The sequence below is a fragment of the Ptychodera flava genome, chromosome 9 (assembly GCF_041260155.1).
Source record: "Ptychodera flava strain L36383 chromosome 9, AS_Pfla_20210202, whole genome shotgun sequence".
NCBI classification, from domain to species: Eukaryota; Metazoa; Hemichordata; class Enteropneusta; family Ptychoderidae; genus Ptychodera; species Ptychodera flava.
Genome location: NC_091936.1, coordinates 16368918 through 16395659, shown reverse-complemented (window position 1 = coordinate 16395659; position 26742 = coordinate 16368918). Strand labels below are relative to the sequence as shown.

The following is a 26742-nucleotide window of genomic DNA, read 5'->3' as shown; positions in this document are numbered from 1 at the left end:
GCCCGCACATCAACCCTATGACATTTCTGACATACATTTTCTCGGCAGTAAACTTTCACCATTACCTCAGCCTCTACGCAAAGCCTCGGTCAGTTTGCTTTGAGTGGAATATAGGGGTGGTTGTGTAGGGAAATTCTCACGCACTGTGCCTCTGAGATCTTCCAAGATCTTCCATGAAAACCCTTGATGATCTTTATATTGCAGTTCATTTTTTTGGAATCAGCTGTTATCGAACGCTCTGTATCAGCCGGTCATTGTTTCACTGTATGCAAAATAACAACGAACAAAGTCAAATATTTTCATGCTCTGTAAAACCATAGACTTTAAAAACGGATAATGGTAAAACTTGCAATACGAAAAAAACACAATTTAGAACAAGTCAGAAAAATAAACAAAAAGAAAAGTGATGCCGGGTTTGGTTTGAACAGTGAGAATGTTCGATAAGATATGTAAAACCAGTGTTCACATGTGACTTGAAAGCAGGCAAGCTCTAAGATTGAGAAGCGATGTACTATTTATCACAATATTCACAGTTTAGAAGATTCATTGTGGAAAAAGCATACTGACGTTCGCATGGCAATTGGCAAGCTAAAAAAGTTCGAGAATCCAATAAGCCCCTTTGGGACGTACACGTTCAATTTATTAACAACTTCAGAACAATCAGTTGGGAAATTAGTACATTGACGAATAGAATACAAATCCAAAGTATGACTTCGAGACGTGACGTGTTGATCAGACAGAAGATATAGATGTTTCTGAGTAAATAATCCGTACATAAACTGCACATTCTTCATGAATTTTCTCCGAACATGTCCAATTTTGTCAAAAAAGGGTAAAAATTGTGCTTTACAAAGATTGGGCAAAACTGAAGGAAAGCAACGCTTATTGTGAATTAATATAAAGATAACAAATAGGGAGAGGTTTTGTATACAACGAGAAATGCTACACCTTTCCAGTTTTGTTGGACATCTCATGCTTCAGTGACCTAAACTGAAAACCATTGTTCAAAATTTCGTGATATACTGCTATATCAAAAAAGTCTACTTAGCATATTGTGTGATATTACGGTCCATTTTTGTCATTATAACCAATATTACAGCTAAAAATTGCCTGGTTTTACACTTAACGTATAGCACAGAAAAAGTATGATAGATGTGTTTATCATGATACTGGGAGATCCGACGTTTGCGGGAATAGCATGCACACCCAATATGTATAATTAATTTTTCTGTTCCTCATCGTCAACAAGTGAATAGAGAACGGTTTGCTGATTAGATAAATTCCTCAATATCAACGGCACTCTGATCTAATTCTAGCCTCGGTTTGATTTTCTTCTCCCAGAATGCCAGAGCTTTCGCAATGACGTGAGATGGAATATTGGGACACATCTCACGGAGATGATGTTTCATCTCGTCCGTGGATTTCAGTTTTGTCTCGTGGAGATGGTGATCATCGCCCTCGACCAGAAGTGAATTATCCTTGAGGCGGTACATTTGTCATTCTTGAAAGAAACGACACGGAGGCAAAATGCGAACATATCGCTAGAAGTGCCCGTATACTCATCTTCCATGTAAGGATCAAAGAAGCTGACATCCACGCCGATTGAGTTCGGGTTGAAATCATAAAATCGGACCCACTTTCTGATATCTTCTCCGATCGAGTCATGGCTCCTTTTGAAATGCTGTCTCTCAATCAGTTCACCCTTTCTCACCAGTCTAAACTGCAAAAAGGAATGTCGGTAGACTGGAGATTCTGCGTCAAAATCAAAAGGAATTGCTTCAAAAGTGGGATAGCAACATCCAGCCTCGAGCAAGAACTGATCGCCATCTCGTAAAACATTGCTTACTATAACAACACAGTGGTGATTATGAAATGTCACTGTGGATGGTACAAGCTTTACATTAAACCCTAGAGCTTCGACAAGAAACTTCAGAGAGCTATTATTTACGATGCACAGACCACCCATACCAGATAGAAGAGCTTGCCTAATATCACCGACAGAGGGCACTCGTCTTTCCTCCTCGTCCACAGCCAGCAAGGTGGCACTTTGAGAAGGAATGGCATTATGGAAAGCTCTGACGAGACAGTTGAGTAGATCCAGTGGATTTTCCCTGAACTTCACCAGAGGATTTTCTATTTTTAGAGTTTTCTCAGCGAAATCAACTGCCTCTTCTTTGCTGAACATTATCTTTTATCTTGCAATGTGTATCTGTGGGGAAAACAAAAATTGTTAAAAATATCAGCCTGATTCCGATGCCAAAGTGTTACAATAATGCATGTAGATAACATAATTTGAATTATACCTGTCATATTTATCCCTTTCAGGCCTGATGCTCTCCTGGCAGATTGTGTATACCCACCTGGCCGATGTTATTAACCTTTGACAGTGCAGGCATGCATGAACTCATCGTACCGTGAGATGGAGCCAATCGCACGATTAGAATTATTCGTTAGCCAAAACTGTAGAAATTTCCGGCCGAGAAACATTTTTAAAATCTTCATCGGGTGAAGTAAACAAACAAAGAAACAAACAAACAAAACAACAACAACAACAACAATTATAATAATTAAAATTATTATAAGAAAATAATAATAAGAGCGCATTACACTGAAAATATCTAAATACGCTGTATGTACCCCTAGTTGTAACAAATCAACCCTATTTGTAACAAAATTTAATTTTCAAAAAAACTTTGCCATATATGTTGAAATATTAATAAATATGCATATTTGTATGTTTGAGGGCAATTTTTTTTTTTTTTCCTTGTCAAAACTCATTTTTCCGAAACTGCTTTTGTTACAAATTGGGTTGATTGTTACAAATAGGGTGACACGTATCACCCCTATTTGTAACAATCAACCCTATTTGTAACAAAATTTAATTTTCAAAAAAACTTTGCCATATATGTTGAAATATTAATGAAATATGCATATTTGTATGTTTGAGGGCAATTTTCTTTTTTTTTCCTTGTCAAAACTCATTTTTCCGAAACTGCTTTTGTTACAAATTGGGTTGATTGTTACAAATAGGGGTGACATATGTCAACCCTATTTGTAACAATCAACCCTATTTGTAACAAAGAAACTTGGCCGTATTTGATGAAATCTTGATGAAATATACATATAAGTATGTTCGGGGGCAATTTTCTTTGTTTTCCTTGTCAAAACTCATTTGTACGAAAATGCTCGTGAGATTAAATTTCGTTGTGCAGGTTCCTAGGGATAAGAGCCCTACTCGTAAGATATAATCAAGTCGTGCAGATACATGCCAAAGGTTTGTTTCGGGGCAATTTTCACCATTTTCGGTCAAAAATGTTAAAATCTTGTTTTCTGACCGAAATCATACTAAACCTATATGGGGTTAACTTTGTTACAAATTGGGTTGATTGTTACAAATAGGGTTGACGTGTCAACCCTATTTGTAACAATCAACCCTATTTGTAACAAATTTAACCAACTTGAAACAAAACCTAATTTTCTACAAAACTTGGCCGTATTTGATGAAATCTTGATGAAATGTACATATTAGTATGTTCTTGGGCAATTTTTATTTTTTCCATGTCGAAACTCATTTTTTCCGAAAATGCTCGTTAGATTAACTTTCCTTGTGCAGCTTGCCTAGTATAAGAGGCCTATTCGTAAGATATAATCAAGTTGTGCAGATAGGTTTGTTTCGGGGCAATTTTCCCCAATTTCAGTCAAAAATGTTAAAAATCTTGTTTTCTGACCGAAAATCATACTAAACCTATATTGGGTTAACTTTTGTTACAAATTGGGTTGATTGTTACAAATAGGGTTGACGTGTCAACCCTATTTGTAACAATCAACCCTATTTGTAACAAACTTTAACCAACTTCAAACAAAACCTAATTTCTACAAAACTGGCCGTATTTGATGAAATGTTGATGAAATATACATATTAGTATGTTTTGGGGCAATTTTTATTTTTTCCTTGTCGAAACTTATTTTTTCCGAAAGTGCTCGTTAGATTAACTTTCGTTGTGCAGGTTGCGTAGTATAAGAGGATATAATTTTTTACTATAACCCAAACGGGATTCGAACCCCCACACACTCACGGCAACATCGCCTAGCTGATAGGCCTCACACAAAACCAGTCGGCCACTGCTTCCAACCCAAAAGAGTTGGTCACAGCAACCGACTTAGATGTTGCAATTCTGTGCGCGACCGAACAACACGGTGTGCGTGGAGCAGACGACACACAGACACAGTACACACACAGACACAGTACACACACATATAGTAATCGGAAAAGCACGAAGCTTTTTTTACTGAGGCCTACTCGTAAGATATAATCGAGTTGTGCAGATAGGTTTGTTTCGGGGCAATTTTCACCAATTTCGGTCAAAAATGTTAAAAATCTTGTTTTCTGACCGAAATCATACTAAACCTATATTGGGTTAACTTTTGTTACAAATTGGGTTGATTGTTACAAATAGGGTTGACGTGTCAACCCTATTTGTAACAATCAACCCTATTTGTAACAAAGTTTAACCAATTTGTAACAAAACCATATTTTCAAAGAAACTTGGCCGTATTTGATGAAATCTTGATGAAATATACATATTTATATGTTTGGGGCAATTTTTATTTTTTTCCATGTCGAAACTCATTTTTTTCCGAAAATGCTCGTTAGATTAAATGTTGTTGTGCAGGTTCCTAGGGATAAGAGACCTACTCGTAAGATATAATCAAGTCGTGCAGATATATGCCAGAAGTTTGTTTCGGGCCAATTTTCACCAATTTCGGTCAAAAATGTTTAAAATCTTGTTTTCTGACCGAAATCTTACTAAACCTATATGGGGTTAAAGTTTGTTACAAATTGGGTTGATTGTTACAAATAGGGTTGACGTGTCAACCCTATTTGTAACAATCAACCCTATTTGTAACAATCAACCCTATTTGTAACAAAGTTTAACCAATTTGTGAGAAAAGCTAATTTTCAAAAAAACTTGGCCGTATTTGATGAAATCTTGATGAAATATACATATTAGTATGTTCGGGGGCAATTTTCTTTGTCTTTTCCTTGTCGAAACTCATTTTTTCTTAAACTACTCAGTAGATAAAATTTCTTTGTGCAGGTTGCTAGGGATAAGAGGCCTACTCACGAAATATAATCAAGTCGTGCAGATACATGCCAAAAGTTTGTTTCGGGGCAATTTTCATCAATTTCGGTCAAAAATGTTAAAAATCTTGTTTTCTGACCGAAATCATACAAACCTATATTGGGTTAACTTTTGTTACAAATTGGGTTGATTGTTACAAATAGGGTTGACGTGTCAACCCTATTTGTAACAATCAACCCTATTTGTAACAATCAACCCTATTTGTAACAAAGTTTAACCAATTTGTGACAAAAGCTAATTTTCAAAAAAACTCGGCCGTATTTGATGAAATCTTGATGAAATATACATATTAGTATTTTCGGGGGCAATTTTCTTTGTTTTTTCCATGTCGAAACTCATTTAACTACTCATTAGATAAAATTTTCGGCTCGCAGGTTTTTAGGGATAAAGGCCTCCATCTAACAGGTAATCATGTTTTTCAGATACATGCCAAAATTTGGTGGGCGGCATCAGTCACTAATTTGGTCAAAAATGCAAAACAAATCTTCTTTACTGACAGAAGTCATACTAACCCTATTTGTATCAAAAGTTGACGCTATTTGTAATTCGTAAAACCAAAAAAAAAATTTGCTCTTCCAATAACATGGTTTCAAAACAGGGCAGGTAGGTCGGCTGGTTTTTTTCCCCTATATTTTCTTTTAAATATGCACTTTTCAGGGGTCCAGGGCGATCTAATACTTACCACAACATTTCCAGAAAAAGGGTATCATACATATTAAAGGACTAAATACATAAAAGACGTCGACGTCCCAAGCAAAAATCAAATATCAGGTGACGAACACGTGATTCTGTCTTTTTGTTACTTCCGTGTTTACGTTGCGCTAAAAAGTTTTGGGTCGCAGGCAAAAAATAGGGTAGGTCGGGTTATCGAAACGACAACTTTTTTCTTTTGCCTATCCTATCCATCTGCAGGCCACCGAGACTTTGGTCGGCCTCTGTAAAGGATGCTTCATAGTAACTTAAATCATCATCAAACTTTAAATTTTAAAAAACTTTCAATCACGTCGGCCTTGAGTTCGATATTTTCCTCCTTCAGTCGTATTTTTCTCAATATTACCTCAATAATAATGCCGTACAGCAATGGCAATGCCGTAAAATCGATAATTTTATCAAGCTTCAGCAGCCGAAAACCACATGGAATTAAGGCAGAAAGGACCCATCATGTAGTTACTCATAATCCAAGCCAGGCACAGATAGGTGAGACACTACACATATGGTGTCCAAAGCTAGATAGTGGAGTCATTTATGTTCAAGATACCTTCGATCTGGTATTTGACCTTATAGTATCGGTCACCAAATAACCGAGTAGTTTAGAATATCACAAAAAATATAATCAAGTGCATTGTTTTAGAATTCGAGGGACAGATACTTCTGGAAGTGAGTAATCATAATTTAATTGAATGTTATCGTGATCCCTATGAATATAAAAAGTAGAGATGAAACGTGATTCTGAAGAGTATTCAGAACGAAAATCTCCGAATCTAAAAAGTGGTGCGGCCGATGCAGATAATAACATCGTTTATGATAGTCTACCTCTTGAGGTTTATGATACGAAATATACCATGCACTTGACTCACCCTTCATCAAAGGTCATAGGGTTACTTATCCATCAGCGCTCGGCAGCAACATCGAGTGGGAAATTACCCTTGTGTCTGTCTCCCAGTTAATTGTCAGTGAAAACTCCCTACAGCAGGTTATACAAACTGACGAATATTCAATTTGGATATTAAAATGGTGGTAGACTTCATGACACTACTGACACTGGGAATGCATTCAACATTTAAATTTACAGTTGAGAAATAACTAAAAAAACAACATATTCCGACGTTGAAATATTTCAGGGCTCAAAGCAAAACTAAGAAATCATTCTTGATATTAAAACAAATGCAAAACCAACCGGAACGTTCCAATGCCTGCTCAGAGGATCACCCAAAAACAACCTTTAAGGGACCCATCAAAGGTGAAATTCTTAGATTACATGCAATACTCAATCGATTTCAAGAAAAAAGTAGAATTCTTCACAAGCAAATTGATAGACACAATATGCACGGCAACATACACCAAACAGAAACCATACTCAAAAAGTAAATAGAAATACAAACAATCAAACATTCACAACATAAAATGACTTGATCTTCACAACAACATTTAGGCTCAACACATATCAAAACAAAGGATAAAAAAGAAAGCCCGTCAAAATATTTGGAAGAACTTGATAAGTGGGAAGCAATTAAAACCCTTTTGCCGAAACAACCAACAAGAGCCTACAATAAAAACAAGTGTATAAATTAAAGCAGCGGCATTGAGGGTTCAAATGAATCCAAACAAATGCCAAGGCCGTATCTGTGATGTATTATCTGAAATTAGGTAAAACGTCACCACAAGGAACCTTCATACAAAATGTCAAAGCAATTGGACAATAGATTCTAAGAAGAAGATTTTTGACCTGCTTTTTTAGCAAAAATGGCGAAATTGCCAAAAAAGAGTCGTGCATAGATCAGCACAATTCAATACGTCTTTAAAGAATTATCTCCAGAACCTGTATACCAAATTTCAAAACAAACCACCTCGCAATTTTAGAAAACATATTTTTTTCGAAAAACGACATATTTCCCCAAATATAGACCTAAATACGCATATTTCATCAAGATTTCATCAAATACGGCCAAGTTTTTGAAAATTAGGTTTTGTTACAAAATTATTAAATTTTGTCACAAATAGGGTTGTTTCTTACAAATAGGGTTGATTGTTACAAATAGGGTTGCACGTCAACCCTATTTGTAACAATCAACCCATTTGTAACAAAAGTTAACCCAATATAGGTTTAGTATGATTTCGGTCAGAAAACAAGATTTTAACATTTTCGACCAAAATTGGGGAAAATTGCCTCCGAAAAAATCTTTGGCATGTATCTGCACAACTCGATTATATGTTACGAGTAGGCCTCTTATACTAGGCAACCTGCACAACGAAAGTTAATCTAACGAGCACTTTCGGAAAAAAATAAGTTTCGACAAGGAAAAAATAAAAATTGCCCAAAACATACTAATATGTAATTTCATCAAGATTTCATCAAATACGGCCAAGTTTTTTAGAAAATTAGGTTTTGTTTCAAGTTGGTTAAATTTTGTTACAAATAGGGTTGATTGTTACAAATAGGGTTGACACGTCAACCCTATTTGTAACAATCAACCCAATTTGTAACAAAAGTTAACCCCATATAGGTTTAGTATGATTTCGGTCAGAAAACAAGATTTTTAACATTTTTGACCGAAATTGGGGAAAATTGCCCCGAAACAAACCTATCTGCACAACTTGATTATATCTTACGAATAGGCCTCTTATACTAGGCAACCTGCACAACGAAAGTTAATCTAACGAGCATTTTCGGAAAACATAGGGCCAAAGTCCCTGAAGCTACTATAGACATGGATACAAAATTAAGTATTTCCTGACTGTATGAAATTATCTCACTAAGGTCATCCTAGGGCATGTAAACCAAATATTAAAGTTGTCTGACCAGCGGTTTTGAAAAAACAAGCGACTCAACAGTTAACAGAGCTCTGCTGTGTTATGTAGAGAATAACCTTTTGTAACACATGTATTGATGAAGAAGGTGGATATCTTTGATAGCTCATTTCAGGATGGCCTGACCAAAAATGGAAAAAAATTCCGTAAAAATACAGATTTGCATATTTCATCAGACTATATTAGTCTATAATAGCAAATAAACGAGAGTTAATTACATTCTAATTAAAGTAAACAAGACTTGCTTAAATCAAGATTTACGTCATAAAAAAACAGGCATATCTGTCAGGTTATAAAGAATCTTGAGCTGGTTATCTTTTAATATCAGTATTTCCATCCTATTAACCAAGCACATTTTAACTTTCAAATTAACATTGTAAGTAAGTTCTGTTAATAAGTTGAGACTGTATGTACTCAGAGAAAGCACACTGAAGAGACAAAGGTTTGAAACTTAAGAAGTTCAAGGTCATCAAAAGCATTATAAGGAATCATGTTCCACTTTCATTGCACTGTTTACACAGATTGCATAATTGCTATAAATAGCACATGAGGAATCTTACAGCCCAGCTTTACCATAAAAACCCTATCACTTTGACCACTCTTTTAATTGACCACTCTATTTTTTTCTCAAAAAGTAATCTTATTTTATCCTTACCAAGTCAACCATAAATGAAAATTAGAACTTTCTCTATCTCTATTTATTTGACCACCCTATCATGACAAACTATTATGAGCAATTTCTTTTAGATAACATAAATGGTGGTTCAGAATATATCAAAGTTGGGATTCAGGAAAGTTACATGTTTTAATCCTCAATTCACTATGAACTGTCAAAAAAAGTTGAACTTTCTGATAATTCCACACTAAAATTATTTTGGCTTTGATGATTTCCTAATTAATTCAATTATTTAAATCATATTAATTATTTTTTTCGGGTGAATTTATAGGGTTTATACAGTACAAGAATTACATACAATGTAAGTCAAACTTTGACCAAAAATGACAAAAAAATTCCTTAAAAATACACATTTGCATATTTCATCACAATTTGAACAATCTAAGTTGGGTTATCCCTAGGGACCTGTATACCAAATAACAAAGCTGTCTGACCAGCGGTTATGAGAAGAAGATTTTTTACCAAAAAACCTTTTTTGGCATTAATTTGCCTATTTTCAACAATATCAAAAAATTAAAAAAATAGTTCCTCAAAATCATATTTTCCATCTACACAACAGATATCAAATCAGTAAGTACTGCGGTTCTCAAGATATTTGAGTGGACGGACGCCTCACAAACGGACATACATACATACATACATACATACATACATACATACACACATACATACATACATACATACATACATACATACATACATACATACATACATACATACATACATACATACATACATACATACAGACTGACGACGGACGCCGGACGGATACCCATCCCAATAGCTTCTATAGACTATAGTCTATAGTAGCTAAAAATGAGTTTCGACAAGGAAAAAATAAAAATTGCCCCAAAACATACTAATATGTACATTTCATCAAGATTTCATCAAATACGGCCAAGTTTTGTAGAAAATTAGGTTTTGTTTCAAGTTGGTTAAATTTTGTTACAATTAGGGTTGATTGTTACAAATAGGGTTGACACGTCAACCCTATTTGTAACAATCAACCCAATTTGTAACAAAAGTTAACCCCATATAGGTTTAGTATGATTTCGGTCAGAAAAACAAGAAAAATGGTGAAAATTGCCCCGAAACAAACCTTTGGCATGTATCTGCACGACTTGATTATATCTTACGAGTAGGGCTCTTATCCCTAGGAACCTGTACAACGAAATTTAATCTCACGAGCATTTTCGTACAAATGAGTTTCAACAAGGAAAACAAAGAAAATTGCCCCCGAACATACTTATATGTATATTTCATCAAGATTTCATCAAATACGGCCAAGTTTCTTTGAAATTTAGGTTTTGTTACAAATAGGGTTGATTGTTACAAATAGGGTTGACATATGTCACCCCTATTTGTAACAATCAACCCAATTTGTAACAAATACGGATAGTTTTCAATCGGATTCGAACCACAACATACGCATCAGTCGCCTAGCTGAGAGGCCTGAGACAGAACAGTCGGCTAAATCTCCACTCCAAAAAGAGTGGTTCAATAGCCGGCTAAGTTGTTACATTTTTCTGACTGAGACCTTTCAACACGTTGTAGAGTTCGTGAAGCACTCACGCACGCATGCTCACTATCATACATCGCACATACACACTTTATCGAAGCGAAGAAACGAATTTCATCGCTTTAACTGGGCGAACGATAACCTCGGGGACAATTCTGTCCACCAGCAGTGTTACCGACCCAGGATAGAAAATACGGATAGTTTTCAATCGGATTCGAACCCACAACATACGGCATCAGTCGCCTAGCTGAGAGGCCTGAGACAGAACCAGTCGGCTAAATCTCCACTCCAAAAAGAGTGGTTCAATAAAAGCAGTTTCGGAAAAATGAGTTTTGACAAGGAAAAAAAAAAGAAAATTGCCCTCAAACATACAATATGCATATTTCATTAATATTTCAACATATATGGCAAAGTTTTTTTGAAAATTAAATTTTGTTACAAATAGGGTTGATTGTTACAAATAGGGGTGATACGTGTCACCCCTATTTGTAACAATCAACCCAATTTGTAACAAAAGCAGTTTCGGAAAAATGAGTTTTGACAAGGAAAAAAAAAGAAAATTGCCCTCAAACATACAAATATGCATATTTTATTAATATTTCAACATATATGGCAAAGTTTTTTTGAAAATTAAATTTTGTTACAAATAGGGTTGATTGTTACAAATAGGGGTAATACAACGCCGAATGCGTCTGCATTTAAGGTCTAAATTCCGGTCAGTAAATCTATGTGTAACCAACTTTGAAACAAGAATCTGCAGGTTGTAGACTTCTTTGGTTTAGCTTTTCGACAAACTGTCGTTTGATTGTATCCTGCTTTCAACTGGACGGAGTATGTTCCACAATCGTAATCAGGTGATTTCATGTAAAGATCTCGATGGCGAGACGTTAAGAATCGGAAGTCACACATTCTACCACCACCTGCCACTACCCGCGGTGTAGCTCCTCGACCAGTTCAATCGCTTGGCTGCGCTGTGTATACCCTCGAACTCCCCCACCCCAATCACACATCAGAACAAGCGATTTGTTATGCTATCTTCATCGGGTGAAGTAAACAAACAAACAAACAAACAAACAAAACAACAACAACAACAGCAATTATAATAATTAAAATTATTATAAGAAAATAATAATAAGAGCGCATTACACTGAAAATATCTAAATACGCCGAATGCGTCTGCATTTAAGGTCTAAATTCCGGTCAGTAAATCTATGTGTAACCAACTTTGAAACAAGAATCTGCAGGTTGTAGACTTCTTTGGTTTAGCTTTTCGACAAACTGTCGTTTGATTGTATCCTGCTTTCAACTGGACGGAGTATGTTCCACAATCGTAATCAGGTGATTTCATGTAAAGATCTCGATGGCGAGACGTTAAGAATCGGAAGTCACACATTCTACCACCACCTGCCACTACCCGCGGTGTAGCTCCTCGACCAGTTCAATCGCTTGGCTGCGCTGTGTATACCCTCGAACCCCCCCCCCCAATCACACATCAGAAAGGGCGATTTGTTATGCTACGCTATGACCTAGTCCACAATTTTCCAGGACATTATCAATGTGTTCCCTCTGAGCTAGTTTGATTCGCCACTTGTCCAAGACTCTTCTTTCCGACGCAACAAAATTGTGCACAGTACATGTATTAACTAGGGACTTACTCAAGAAAATTTTGGGAAATCTCATATTGACCTAAAGAGTGTAGAGAGCACACGTGATAAATGCGTTGCTCGAAACAAACATACTTGATACACTGCTGGTAGATGAGACAACGGGAATCAACCATAACGATCCACTATATCGTATTACTAACAAAAATAGACCAAATGTGGGAAGTTGCTTTATTTAAAGGTAGTATACGCCTTGAAAGTGAAAGACTTACACTTTTGCTCAAACTTTCCGCAGTGAATTTATCCTACAACGAAATCAAGAATGAAAATCAGGGGTCACCTTGCAACATTTGGCACTTTAGAAACAAATTACCAAACATTTACTGAGATTTAACACAAACTGCGCCCCACTTCTTGCAGACTTATTTTTGTATTCGTATGAAGCAGAGTTTATGCAATCACTTCAGAAATCTGGGTGTAAAAGGATTGCCAAGCGATTTAACAACACCCACAGATATATCGATGATCTCATCAGTTTAAACAATCCTGGTATATCCAATTATCTACACCACATCTACCCAGATGATTTAGATATAAAAGAAACAACTGAAAGTGTGGACTCGGCATCATACCTAGATGTATTGTTTGAAATTAGACATAATACACTATATACTAAGCTGTATGACAAAAGAGACGATTTCAACTTTGAAATCATAAACTTTCCCTTTTTGTCGAGCAATATACCATCATCTCCAGCTAATGGTGTGTATATTTCACAACTCCTCAGATACAGTAGAGCATGCCATTCATATGAAGACTTTCGAGTTAGACACAGCCTATTAGCTCAAAAGTTAGTGAGGCAAGGATTCTCAGAAAGTAGATTAGTGAAATCATTTAAGAAGTTCTACGGTGGATACGGAGATGTTGTATCAAAATATGACCTGTCTGTTTCTCAAATGATGAGTGACAGCATACCAAATTTTGACTCACAAAAGTAATTTGGTGAATTCACCAAATAACAATGAATTTGTCGCTTTGGGTCAATCTTGACGGGTGCGGCTAGCTGGCAGGGTACGCTTACCCATTCCGGACACATGGTACCACCACTATTTCGTGGTTCAAGATGGCCCCATTGCCTTTGTCATCATCTATATGTTCCTTGGACCTGGTAAATTTCACAGTTTACCTTGAATGATAACGATTATTGGACCTGATTTGATGTCTATTACTGAGATTTAAAATTCAAGGCACATTCTACCTAGTGATACACACACTGTTATACCTGTTTGCACGAAGATTTTATTTTGAGCTGTTAAATATATGGATCTGAGACCCCAATGTACACGCGAGAACTCTCATAGATATAACCCTTTGCTAAAACCTATTGCGCCAGGGGAAATGATCGGTCGCGAAAAACTTGTTGATTGCATGCTTTTCGGCCGACATAAAAGACAACAAAAGCGTTCTCACTCGACTATATTGACTTTTTTACATTCCGCGTCGAGGTGGAGCTTAACACAAGGCTTACTTTTCCGCGTATGGAATTCCAATTATTTGTTTCATTTTAAAAAAGGGACAAGTAGCTGAAACATTTGGTGACATATTTGCACACTTTTTTGTGTTAGCTACAGTTTTTGTTCTCTGTCAAGCTTGTCACTTTGAGAAGGGATAGCATTACGGTTTATTTGGCAAGCGTGTTGTGGCTGGGCCTTTGGCGAGTGTCTCCTTGTTATCTTTTTTCTCACTCCCGGTTCTCCACCATATCGTATCTCTCACTGACGCATAGGATGTTGAGTTCGTTATTACTTGGTCTTTATTCTATTTATGTCATCTTACATTTTAAATTCCCTGGTAGACCAATATTAGTAATATTTCCAGAAATTAAAAGGTTCAGTGTCATTTTTTATGATTATTCAGCTCCTGGCTTCGAAAACGGCTGAAATTTGTAATGAGGTGAAGAACTCCGGTGAGGAATTTTCATGGTATGCTATTTTGGGGATAGGCTTTATCAATTATGTTACCGAAATTGAGTTGATTATTCGATATCCAGGGGAGAGCCAATCGAAAGGTAATGTCAGTGGGTTTTTTTCAAGCGTGTTATCGCTGAGACTTTGGCGAGTGTCTCCGTGCTATCTCTTTTCTCACTCCGGGTTCTCCACCATATCATATCTCTCACTGACACAAAGGGCATGAAGGAGTGTGTTGTAGCTTTGACACATGGTCGAACGCTGCCATATATCTCTCTGCATTATGAGGGAAAGACAGTATGGTCCAGGCACACGCCCACGCACTGTCATTTCTCCCGTGTGAAGGGAAAATGACACACGGCTCACAGTGATGGGCAAAATGCAAAAATCTGCATTACATATACTCTTGATCTGCATAGATATATACTACGCATATCAACGTATTGAAATGTTCCATATACAAAGACATACGTTTCGTATACAATAAATATTGTGTTCAATATACGTCAATATACGTAAATATGCTGAACGTATATCAAGCATTTTGTCCAGTGTCATCTATTGGCATCTTGCAAGGCCAATCCAGCAAACGGTTGACGAGTGACAATTTATGTCTAGATCTTTTATAAAATGTTTCACTCGTCATCACAGCTTTTTAAGCCTAAGTACGTATGTAAGGAGGGCAAAAGTGACAATGTTGTTGTAACAAATAGCCGACAAGGCAGATGCAGTGCTGAAACATATTGTTGATATCATTTAACTGACCTGATCTCTAGGTGCTTTATTTGCCATGTAAGTATTCACATGCATTCGTTATATTATGCTACGTCAGATGTGACCTTTACCCTATGTCGTGAGACGACACTTCTGCAAACATCATGGCCACGCCGCACTTCATAAAATCTAAAGTGAAGTATCAATTATTTTGTGTTCTTGGATTTTTTTCGATAATTTTACAAAGAATCCGTAGAGTCAAGAGAAATTACAGTACCCTAAGTTCCCCCAAAGTTAAAAGAGTTTCAACAACTGAAAATAGGTTTGTTACTTAACTCAGGGGTCTTGCAACATAATGCAGAGATGGGTTTGTACTCTGTTTAGTTTTAATAAATTCTTGGGATTCAAATACGGACATAAATGGAGCAGTTGTTTGAATGAAGTGGTAACAACATGAATCAAAGAGCTCACAAAATCTTCTCATTGGTCAATATTACGATCAGAATCATACGTTAGCTAAAATATTTTGATCAGGCCAATTAGACAAATATGTGCTTTTCCGGTAACCCAGCCTACACTATTTAAAATAAACTTTTTAGGCATTTTCAAAACTCATGCATGATTTTTGACAAATGTTTTTGGCTTAGGATGGGTAACACTTAAATGTAATGAAAATCCAAAAAAATGTTCCTGACCGACCTATCCTATTTCCTAGGGCCTATTAACGGAAACAGACTATATTTTTTCTACGCCCCCAGGTGATGATAAAAATGTCGCGCCATCCAAGAAATTTGCATTTTCCATTGTCTCGTCACAGTGATTATTGCATCAAAGAGTACACATTGTACTCTGTAATTACTCAGGTTTGACAATATCAACACATTATCTGTTTATGATACAGTGCAATCAAAACTGAAGGTTACCAACGTCTTTGTGCTTTCACACTATTGGGATGGAAACGGATGTATTATACTAGTAGCCTACCAATTGGAAGTGCATTTTATCAAATTTCGATTGCAGGTGCAAGATAACAGTGTTGTAAGCATCTTCACTTCCTTGAAACTTTCACAAAATCACGTTGAAAAATACATCCTAGAAAAACAACAGAGTCACGCACAATGCTTGATTTCGAGGCAAGATGGCGAGAGCACGATTTTTCCCTGATAACCTCCCAGGAAAAATTGCTGACTTAGCAGTTGACTGACGAATCGATAACTTGTTATCGTTTTGTATGTCACATGGTCAGAATCCCTTTTTTCCTCACACATTGCACATCACGTTTCGGAATCGAAATGTAGGCCCAAACGCAATGACAGCTCTGGAAGCTATCCATAAATCGAAAATCACTTATTAGTCTTTTGGTCATACTTTAAAAGGTCAGCGAATGACACTAAGTTTTCTGACCTATTTTCTGGTCGGCTGACTTCGTTTACTTTTGTAGTGTAGGCCTTCATCTCAACCCGAGGGGATGTGATTCGGGTATAGGTGTACCCCTACACTGTAGGCTCAACACGTGTGTCAAAACTCTACATCTTTTACAAAATCATGGATCAAAAGTGTCAAATTGTGTTCGTATAAAAGAACAGGGGTCAAAGGTCCATATTTTATCAACATTTTTATGGTCAAGGGTCTTCTACATGAGGCAAACAAGAGGTTTCAAAACTGTGGTACATTATGTACACCCTTGCTATAGCAGTGCCCCCCAATTCTCCGGGCGTCTCAATATCTATTTAAGTCCAGAGTAGCCCTTTTATAGGCCCCATTTTACTATCGGGTTTATCTAACGTGAAATTTATTTAGTTGATAATGGATGTACACAGGCACTCGGAGTGGTCAGTGTATACGTAAACGCACAGACTCCTTGTCAGTGGTATACAGAAAGTAACGTAAAAAGGCTAAGTTGTGACACGATTTTGTCTTCTGCGGCCGTAAAAGCCAATATAAGATTCGATCAATCAATCGGTCAAATAACCACCATCGACTAATGTATAAATACCTCTGATGTTCAGTGTCCAACTTTTAATCATGCTAATCGTGATGTAGTTCCATTTTTTACCCCAAAAACTCGTGGTTTTGTACAGTCTACTACTCTTACGTATGTGCGCCACCGTGACAGCGACGGGAAAAATGTTTTTATTGCGACGTTTAAAACTTTGGCATTTGAACACAGGTGGTATTTAGCTATCGACCCTGTCGACAGTCCCGTGTGCCTTCTTTGCCTGAAATACTGGCAGGTGCCATGGAGTATCCTCGTCCCCACTCCCGAGAGTTGAAGGCTCAAGGGTGAGAGCCACGAGGCACGATGTTGTGCCAGAGAAACAAATGTTCAAACTGCAGGCCACAGTGGCGCACATACTGTATACCCTGACCGCCTGTCGGTGTACACAGGAATCCCGAACCAGTGTACTAACCAGTGTACAAGCGGCCTACGCTCATCATCAAGGCACAGGTTAAAACAAATGTTCTACCTTCATGCACTTACCAACAAAATGCACTTACTCACTGTCACAGTACTGTCTTCACGTACCAGATACGTTTACATTTAAGGCTGTAGTGTGGCCAGTAAATCGATGTATTGACGACTTTCAAACAAGAGTCTCAACAGTGTATACTTCTGTGGTTGAGCTTTTCGACAAGCTATCCTCCTTTCTACTGGAAGGAGTATATATATGTTCCACAATCGGTATCAGCTGATGTCGTGTAAAGGTCTCTAGAGGTTGAGGGTCGAAAGTTCAGCCCCGGTAGCTCCAGAGCGACTCCCCTCTCAGTTCTACCGCTTGGCTGCGCTGCGCATACCCTCGCTGTGCATACCCCACATGTGGTAGATCAGAAAAGATCTGTACGAATTCATGAGTCCAAATATGTCCCCAAGGCGCGTTCCTACATAAAACTTTACGGAGAGAACACTTTTTCAAGTTACCGTTCTCTAGAGTAACCAAGCATATATAATTGGAGATTACGGATTACACAAACTAATTGGCTAAAATTTGTCAGTATTTAAAATACTACTCCCTGTCTTTACGATATCAGGAGAAATACATTTTCGATCGTTACAAAGACTTGACGTGTTGGAACGCCAGTTATTCCGAAGATTCCAAAATAATAAGCCCAGAAAGCAGAAGTCCAGAAATATTCTTTAATCTAAAATAACATTTTGAGGGTTGGCCCTATATACCCTAAAGTCACCGGCATATTGTCGATGTATATTTTTCTCGTTCATTCGATCGAAGTTTGACCTTAATGACATCGCAAAGAATAAAGGAACGAAACTCTGAAATAGATGAGCGGGTATCAGATCCGAAAGTCCTTGCAGCTGGCCCTTTTACGCTTCTCCAAATCTTCTCAAACTCACAAATTCTAGTAAAGCAGCACAGCTGCATGCCTAAGTGTCCAAATGGTATCCTTGCGTGACATACAATTATCGTAACCTTCCATCGTATTCACAAAGATTAACCTCTTTGAAAGGCAATTTTTAAAATACCATGCCCTCGGCTAAAGACAAGACTTTACGGATAAGCTTTGACGAAATTACATGTTGAACAATACATCTGCGGTGTTTCGTTTGCTGTTGATACAAAAGCTGTACGCCACCAGTCGTATTTTAAGAAGTAAGCTTATAGGCCTAGATATTCGTATTCTCAAGTTATTTTCTGGTGAGATACGCATCTCTCGGCGAGCACATATTGCCCGACTAGGAAACCCAAATCACAAGTTTTTAAAAATAAAGTCAGACAATTTATGTAACCATCAGCCCGCACATAAACCCTGTGACATTTCTTATATACATTTTCGCCATTACCTCAGCTTCTACGCTGGTCAGTTTGGTTTGAGTGGAATATAGGGGTGGTTGTGAAGGGAAATTCTCACGCACTGTGCCTCTGAGATCTTCCAAGATCTTCCATGAAAACCCTTGATGATCTTTATATTGCAGTTCATTTGTTTGGAATTAGCTGTTATCGAACGCTCTGTATCACCCGGTCATTGTTTTACTGTATGCAAAATAACAACGAACAAAGTCAAATATTTTGATGTTTTGTGAAAGATTTACAACATGAGAAAATAACAAATGTAGAATACGTCAAGAAATCAAACATAAAGAAAAACGTGTTAAAACTAATGCCGGGTTTGGTTTGAACAGTGAGAATGTTCGATAAGATATGTAAAACCAGTGGTCACATGTGACTTGAAAGCAGGCAAGCTCTAAGATTGAGAAGCGATGTACTATTTATCACAATATTCACAGTTTAGAAGATTCATTGTGGAAAAAGCATACTGACGTTCACATGGCAATCGGCAAGCTAAAAAAGTTCGAGAATCCAAGAAGCCCCTTTGGGACGTACACGTTCAATTTATTAACAACTTCAGAACAATCAGTTGGGAAATTAGTACATTGACGAATAGAATACAAATCCAAAGTATGACTTCGAGACGTGACGGGTTGATCAGACAGAAGATATAGATTTTTTCTGAGTAAATAAGCCGTACATAAACTGCACATTCTTCATGAATTTTCTCAGAACATGTCCCATTTTGTCAAAAAAGGGTACAATTTGTGATTTAAAAAGATTGGGCAAAACTGAAGCAAAGCAACGCTTATTGTGAATTAATATAACGATAACAAATGGGGAGGGTTTTTGTATGTAACCATAAAGGCTACGTATTTCCAGTTTTGTTGGACATCTCATGCTTCATTGACCTTGACTGAAAAACATTGTTTAAAAATGATAATTTCTTGATATTTTGTTATAAACATGATTGCAGTTGAACTAATTTGGGATAATTGGATGGTGAAGTAATGTCGATTTAATCTACAAATGTAATCTCATCTGCTTTTCTTTTTATATTACACACTTGTTTTTATAAGTCATTTGCAATATAGCAACATTCAGCTATATGGCACCTAACACTTTTGAGAAATTTGCAAAATATGGAAATCCAATTATCCCAAATTAGTTCCAATCGTGTTTATATCAAAAAAGTCTTTTTAGCGTATTTTGCGTCATATTATGGCCCGTTTTTGTCATTATAACCAAGATTACAGCTAAAAGCTGTCTGGTTTTACCCTTTGCGTATAGCACAGAAAAAATATGATAGATGACGCTTAGCGCTTATACTGGGAGATCAGACGTTTGCTGGAGTAGCTTGCACACCCCTTTTACGGCAATGAGGAAAGCATGAATAATTAATTGTTCTGTTCCTCATCGTCAACAAGTGAATAGAGAACGGTGTGCTGACTAGACAATTTCCTCAATATCAACGGCAGAAAGACCGCCCTGATCTAATTCTAGCCTCGGTTTGATTTTTTTCTCCCAGAATGCCAGCGCTTTCGCAATGACGTGAGATGGAATATTGGGACACATCTCACGGAGATGATGTTTCATCTCGTCCGTGGATTTCAGTTTTGTCTCGTGGAGACGATGATCATCGCCCTCGACCAGAAGTGAATTATCCTTGAGAGCGGTACATTTGTCATTCTTGAAAGAAACGACACGGAGGCAAAATGCGAACATATCGCTAGAAGTGCCCGTATACTCAACTTCCATGTAAGGATCAAAGTAGCTGACATCCACGGCGATTGAGTTCGGGTTGAAATCATAAAATCGGACCCACTTTCTGGTATCTTCTTCGATCGAGTCATGGCCCCTTTTGAAATGCTGTCTCTCAATCAGTTCACCCTTTCTCACCAGTCTAAACTGCAAAAAGGAATGTCTGTAGACTGGAGATTCTGCGTCAAAATCAAGAGGGATGGCTTCAAAAGTGGGATAGCAACAGCCAGCCTCGAGCAAGAACTGATCGCCATCTCGTAAAACATTGCTTACTATAACAACACAGTGGTGATTATGAAATGTCACTGTGGATGGTACAAGCTTTACATTAAACCCTAGAGCTTCGACAAGAAACTTCAGAGAGCTATTATTTACGATGCACAGACCACCCATACCAGATAGAAGAGCTTGCCTAATATCACCGACAGAGGGCACTCGTCTTTCCTCCTCGTCCACAGCCAGCAGGTGGCACTTTGAGAAGGAATGGCATTATGGAAAGCTCTAACGAGACAGTTAAGTAGATCCAGTGGATTTTCTCTGATCTTCACCAGAGGATTTTCTATTTTTAGAGTTTTCTCAGCGAAATCAACTGCCTCTTCTTTGCTGAACATTGTCTTTTATCTTGCAATGTGCATCTGTGGGGAAAACAAAAATTGTTAAAAATATCAGCCTGATTCCGATGCCGAAGTGTTACAATAATACATGTAGATTACATAATTTGAATTATACCTGTCATAGTTATCTCTTTCAGGCCTGATGCTCTCCTGGCAGATTTTGTATACCCACCTGGCCGATGTTATTGACCTTTGACAGTGCAGGCATGCATGAACTCATCGTACCGTGAGATGGAGCCAATCGTGCAATTAGAATTATTCGTTGGCCAAAACTGTAGAAATTTCAGGCCGAGAACATTTTTAACATCTTCATCGGGTGAAGTAAACAAAAACAAACAAACAAACAAACAACAACAACAATTATAATAATTAAAATTATTATAAGAAAATAATAATAAGAGCGCATTACACTGAAAATATCTAAATGCGCCGAATGCGTCTGCATTTAAGGTCTAAATGCCGGTCAGTAAATCTATGTGAAACCAACTTTGAAACAAGAATCTGAAGGTTGTAGACTTCTTTGGTTTAGCTTTTCGACAAGCTGTCATTTGAGTATATCCTGCTTTCAACTTGACAGAGTATGTTCCACAATCGTAATCAGGTGATGTCATGTAACGATCTCGAACAGAGTATGTTCCACAATCGTAATCAGGTGATGTCATGTAACGATCTCGATGGCGAGACGTTAAGGATCGGAAGTCACACACTCTACCACCACCCGCCACTACCCGCGGTGTAGCTCCTCGCCCAGTTCAATCGCTAGGCTGCGCTGCGTATACCCTCGAACTCCCCCCCCCCCCAATCACACATAAGAAAGGGCGATTCGTTATGCTACGCTATGACCTAGTCCACAATTTTCCAGGACATATTATCAATGTGTGCCCTCTGAGCTAGTTTGATTCGCCACTTGTCCAAGACTCTTCTTTCCGACGCCACAAAATTGTGCACATTACATATATTAACTTGGGACTTACTGAAGAAAATTTTGGGAAAATCTCATATTGACCTGAAGAGTGTAGAGAGCACACGTGATAAATGCGTTGCTCGAAACAAACATACTTAACACACCGCTGGTAGGAGAGACAACAGGAATCAACCATAACGATCCATTTTATCGTATTATTAACAAAAATAGATCAAATGTGTGAAGTTGCCTTGTTTTAAAGGTAGTATGCGCCTTGAAAGTGAAAGACTTACACTTTTGCTCAAACTTTCCGCTGTGAAACCTTCAACCATTCTCGATCTCATATGGAATCAAGAATGAAAATCAGGGGTCACCTTGGAACATTTGGTACTTTAGAAACAAATTACCAAACATTTACCGAGATTTAAAATTTAAGGCGCATTCTACCTAGTGATACACACACTGTTATACCTGTTTGCATGAATATATTTATTTTGAGCTGTTGAATATATGGATCTGAGACCCCAATGTACATGCGAGAACTCTCATAGATATAACCCTTTGCTAAAATCTATTGCGTGAGGGGAAATGATCGGTCGCGAAAAACTTGTTGATTGCATGCTTTTCAGCCGACATAAAAGACGACAAAGCTTTTTCACCCGACTATATTGACTTTTTTACATTTCGTGCCGTGATGGCGCCTCACACAAGACTTACTTTTCCGCGTATGAAATTCCAACTGTTTGTTTTATTTTAGAAAGGGACAAGTAGCTGAAACATTTGGTGATATATTTACACATTTTTTTTTGTTAGCTACAATTTTGTTCTATGTCAAGCTTTTCACTTTGAGAAGGGAAAGCATTACGGCTTATGGGCAAGCGTGTTACGGCTGGGTGTTTGGCGAGTGTCTCCGCGCTATCTTTTTTCTCTCTCCGGGTTCTCCACCATATCATATCTCTCACTGATACATAGGGCATGAAGGAGTGTGTTGTAGCTTTGACACATGGTCGAACGCTGTCATATCTCTCTGCATTATGAGGGAAAGACAGTATGGTCCAAGCATACGCCCGCATACTCTCATATCTCTCGTGTGAAGAGGAGATGACATACGGCTCAGTTATTAGCATCTTGAAATGTCAATCCAGCTAACAGTTGACGAGTGACAATTTATGTCTAGATCTATTACAAAATTTTTCCACTCGTGTTCACAGCCTTTTCTGAGCCTAAATACGTATGTAAGGAGGGCAAACGTGACAATGTTGTCGTAACAGATAGCCGACAAGGCGGATGCAGTGCTGAAACATAGTGTTGATGTCATTGAACTGACCTGATCTCTAGGTGCTTTATTTGCCATGTAAGTATTCACATGCATTTGTAACATTATGCTACGTCACACGTGACCTTTACTCTATGTCGCGAGACAATCGTTCTGCAAACATCATAGCCACGCCGCACTTCATAAAATCTAAAGTGCAGTGTCAATTATTTTGTTCTTTGATTGTTTTTGATAATTTTACAAAGATACCGTAGAGTCAAGAGAAATGCCAGTACACACTAAGTTCTCCCAAAGTCAAAAAGTTTCAACAACTGAAAAGAGGTTTGTTACTTATCTCAGAGGTCTTGCAACATTATGCAGAGGTGGGTTTGTACTCTGTTTAGTTTTTATAAATTCTCGGGATCCAAATACGGACATAAATGAAACAGTCATTTTAATGAAGTGGTAACAACATGTATCAGAGCTCATCAAATCTTCTCATTGGTCAATATGACGATCAGAATCATAGGTTAGCGAAAATATTTTGATCAGGCCAAATAAACAAATATGTTTTTTTCCGGTAACCCAGCCTACACTATTTAAACCTAACCTTTTTCGCATTTTCAATACTCATGCATGATTTTTGACAAATTTTGCTGGCTTTTGATGGGTAACACTCAAATATTATGAAAACCCAAAAAAGTTCCTGACCGACCTACCCTATTTCCTGGGGGCCTATTAACGGAAATAGACTACATTTTTACTACGCCCCCAGGTAATAAAAATGTCGCGCCATCAAAGAAATTTGCATTTTCCATTGTCTCGTCATACAGAGTGTCCCTCGGGTTCATAAAAGACAAATTATATACAGGGTAACCACATCAAAGAGTACATATTGTACTAAGTGATTACTCTGGTTTGACAATATCAACACATTATCTGTTTATGATACAGTACTATCAAAACAGATCGTTGACCAACGTCGTTGTGCTTTCACACTATTTGGATGAAAATGGATGTCGTATACTAGTAGGCCTACCAATTGGAAGTGTATTTTATCAAATTTCGATTGCAGATGCAAGATAACAGTGTTGTGAACATCTTCTCTTCCTTGAAACTTTCACAAAGCTACGTTGAAAAATACGTCCTAGAAAAACAACGGAGTCACAATACTTCATTTCGAGGCAAGATGGCGAGAGCACGATTTTCCCTGATAACCTTCCACGAAAAAATTGCTGACTCAGCAGTTGACTGACGAATCGATAAATTGTTATTTGGTCAGAATCCCTTGTTTCCTCACGCATTTGCACATCACGAAATGTACGTCCAAACGCAATGAAAGCTGTCCATAAATCGAAGATCACTTATTAGTCTATTCGTCATACTTTAAAAGCTAAGCGAATAACACTAAGTTTTCTGATACATTTTCTGGTCGGCTCACTTCGGTTGCTTTTATAGTGTAGGCCTTCATCTCAACCCGAGGGGATGTGATTCGGGTATAGGTGTACCCCTACACTTTAGGCTCAACACGTGGGTCAAAACTCTACATCTTTTACAAAATCATGGATCAAAAGTGTCAAATTGTGCTCGTATAAAAGAACAGGGGTCAAAGGTCCATATTTTATCAACATTTTTATGGTCAAGGGTCTCCTACATGAGGCAAACAAGAGGTTTCAAAACTGTGGTACATTATGTACACCCTTGCTATTGCAGTGCCCCCAATTCTCCGGGCGTCTCAATATCCTATTAGTCCAGAATAGCCCTCGTTATCGACCCCATTTTACTATCGGGTTTATCTAACGTGAACTTTATTTTGTTGATAATGGATGTACACAGGCACTCGGAGTGGTCAGTGTATACGTAAACACACAGACTCATTGTCAGTGGTATACAGAAGGTAACGTAAAATGGAAAGTTGTGACAGGGTTTTGTCTTCTGAGGCCGTAAAAGCCAATAATATTCAATCAATTAATCGGTCAAATAACCACCATCGACTGATGTATAAAAACCTTTGATGTTCAATGTCCAAGTTTTAATCATGCTAATCGTGATGTAGTTCCATTTTTGATCCCAAAACTCGTGGTTTTGTACAGTCTATTGCTCTTACGCATGTGCGCAACCGTGACAGCTACGGGGAAAAAGTTTTTATTGCGACGTTTAAAACTTTGGCATTTGAATACAAGTGGTATTTAGCTATCGACCCTGTCGACAGTCCCGTATGCCTTCTTTGCCTAAAATACTGGCAGGTGCCATGGAGTATGCTCGTCCCCACTCCCGAGAGTTGAAGGCTCAAGGGTGAGAGCCACGAGGCACGATGTTGTGCCAACGAAACAAATGTTCAAACTGCATGCCATAGTGGCGCACATGCTGTATACCCTGAGCGCCTGTCGGTGTACACAGGAATCCCTAACCAGTGTACAAGCGGCCTACGCTTATCATGGAGGAACAGGTTGAACAAATGTTCTACCTTCATGCACTTAAAAACGAAATGCACTTACTCGCTGTCACAGTACTGTTTTCACGTACCAGATACGTCTACATTTAAGGCTGTAGTGTGGCCAGTAAATCGATGTATTGACGACTTTCAAACAAGAGTCTCAACAGTGCATATACTTCTGTGGTTGAGCTTTTCGACAAGCTATCCTCCTTTCTACTGGAAGGAGTATATATATGTTCCACAATCGGTATCAGCTGATGTCGTGTAAAGGTCTCGAGAGGTCGAGGGTCGAAAGTTTAGCCCCGGTAGCTCTAGAGCGGCTCCTCTCTCAGTTCTACCGCTTGGCTGCGCTGCGCATACCCTCGCTGTGCATACCCCACATGTAGATCAGAAAAGATCTGTACGAATTCATGAGTCCAAATATGTCCCCGAGGCGCGTTCCTACATAAAACTTTACGGAGAGAACACTATTTCAAGTTACCGTTCTCTACAGCAACCAAGTATATAAAATTGGAGATTACCGCGCAACATTACGGATCACACAAACTAATTAGCTAAAATTTGTCAGTATTTAAAATACTACTCCCTGTCTTTACCTTATCAGGAGAAATACATTTTCGATCGTTACAAAGACTTGACGTGTTGGAACGCCAGTTATTTCGAAGATTCCAAAATAATAAGCCCAAAAAGCAGAAGTCCAGAAATATTCTTTAATCTAAAATAACATTTTGAGGGTTGCCCTATATACCCTAAAGTCACCGGCATATTGTCGATGTATATTTTTCTCCTTCATTCGATCGAAGTTTGACCTTAATGACATCGCAAAGAATAAAG

General features: G+C 37.9%; 2 long non-coding RNA genes across 2 annotated transcripts; both read right to left on the bottom strand.

Moving 5' to 3' along the window:
- Positions 1-614: 614 nt before the first annotated feature.
- LOC139140151 (uncharacterized) lies at positions 615-17852 on the bottom strand. The gene is made up of 2 exons (XR_011553952.1): positions 17635-17852; positions 615-2209 (listed from the first exon to the last, which is right to left on the bottom strand). It is a non-coding gene; the product is annotated as an uncharacterized lncRNA (long non-coding RNA).
- A 1624-nt stretch (positions 17853-19476) lies between these two features.
- Positions 19477-26164, bottom strand: LOC139140150 (uncharacterized). The gene is made up of 2 exons (XR_011553951.1): positions 25970-26164; positions 19477-21333 (listed from the first exon to the last, which is right to left on the bottom strand). It is a non-coding gene; the product is annotated as an uncharacterized lncRNA (long non-coding RNA).
- Between the last annotated feature and the right edge of the window lie 578 nt (positions 26165-26742).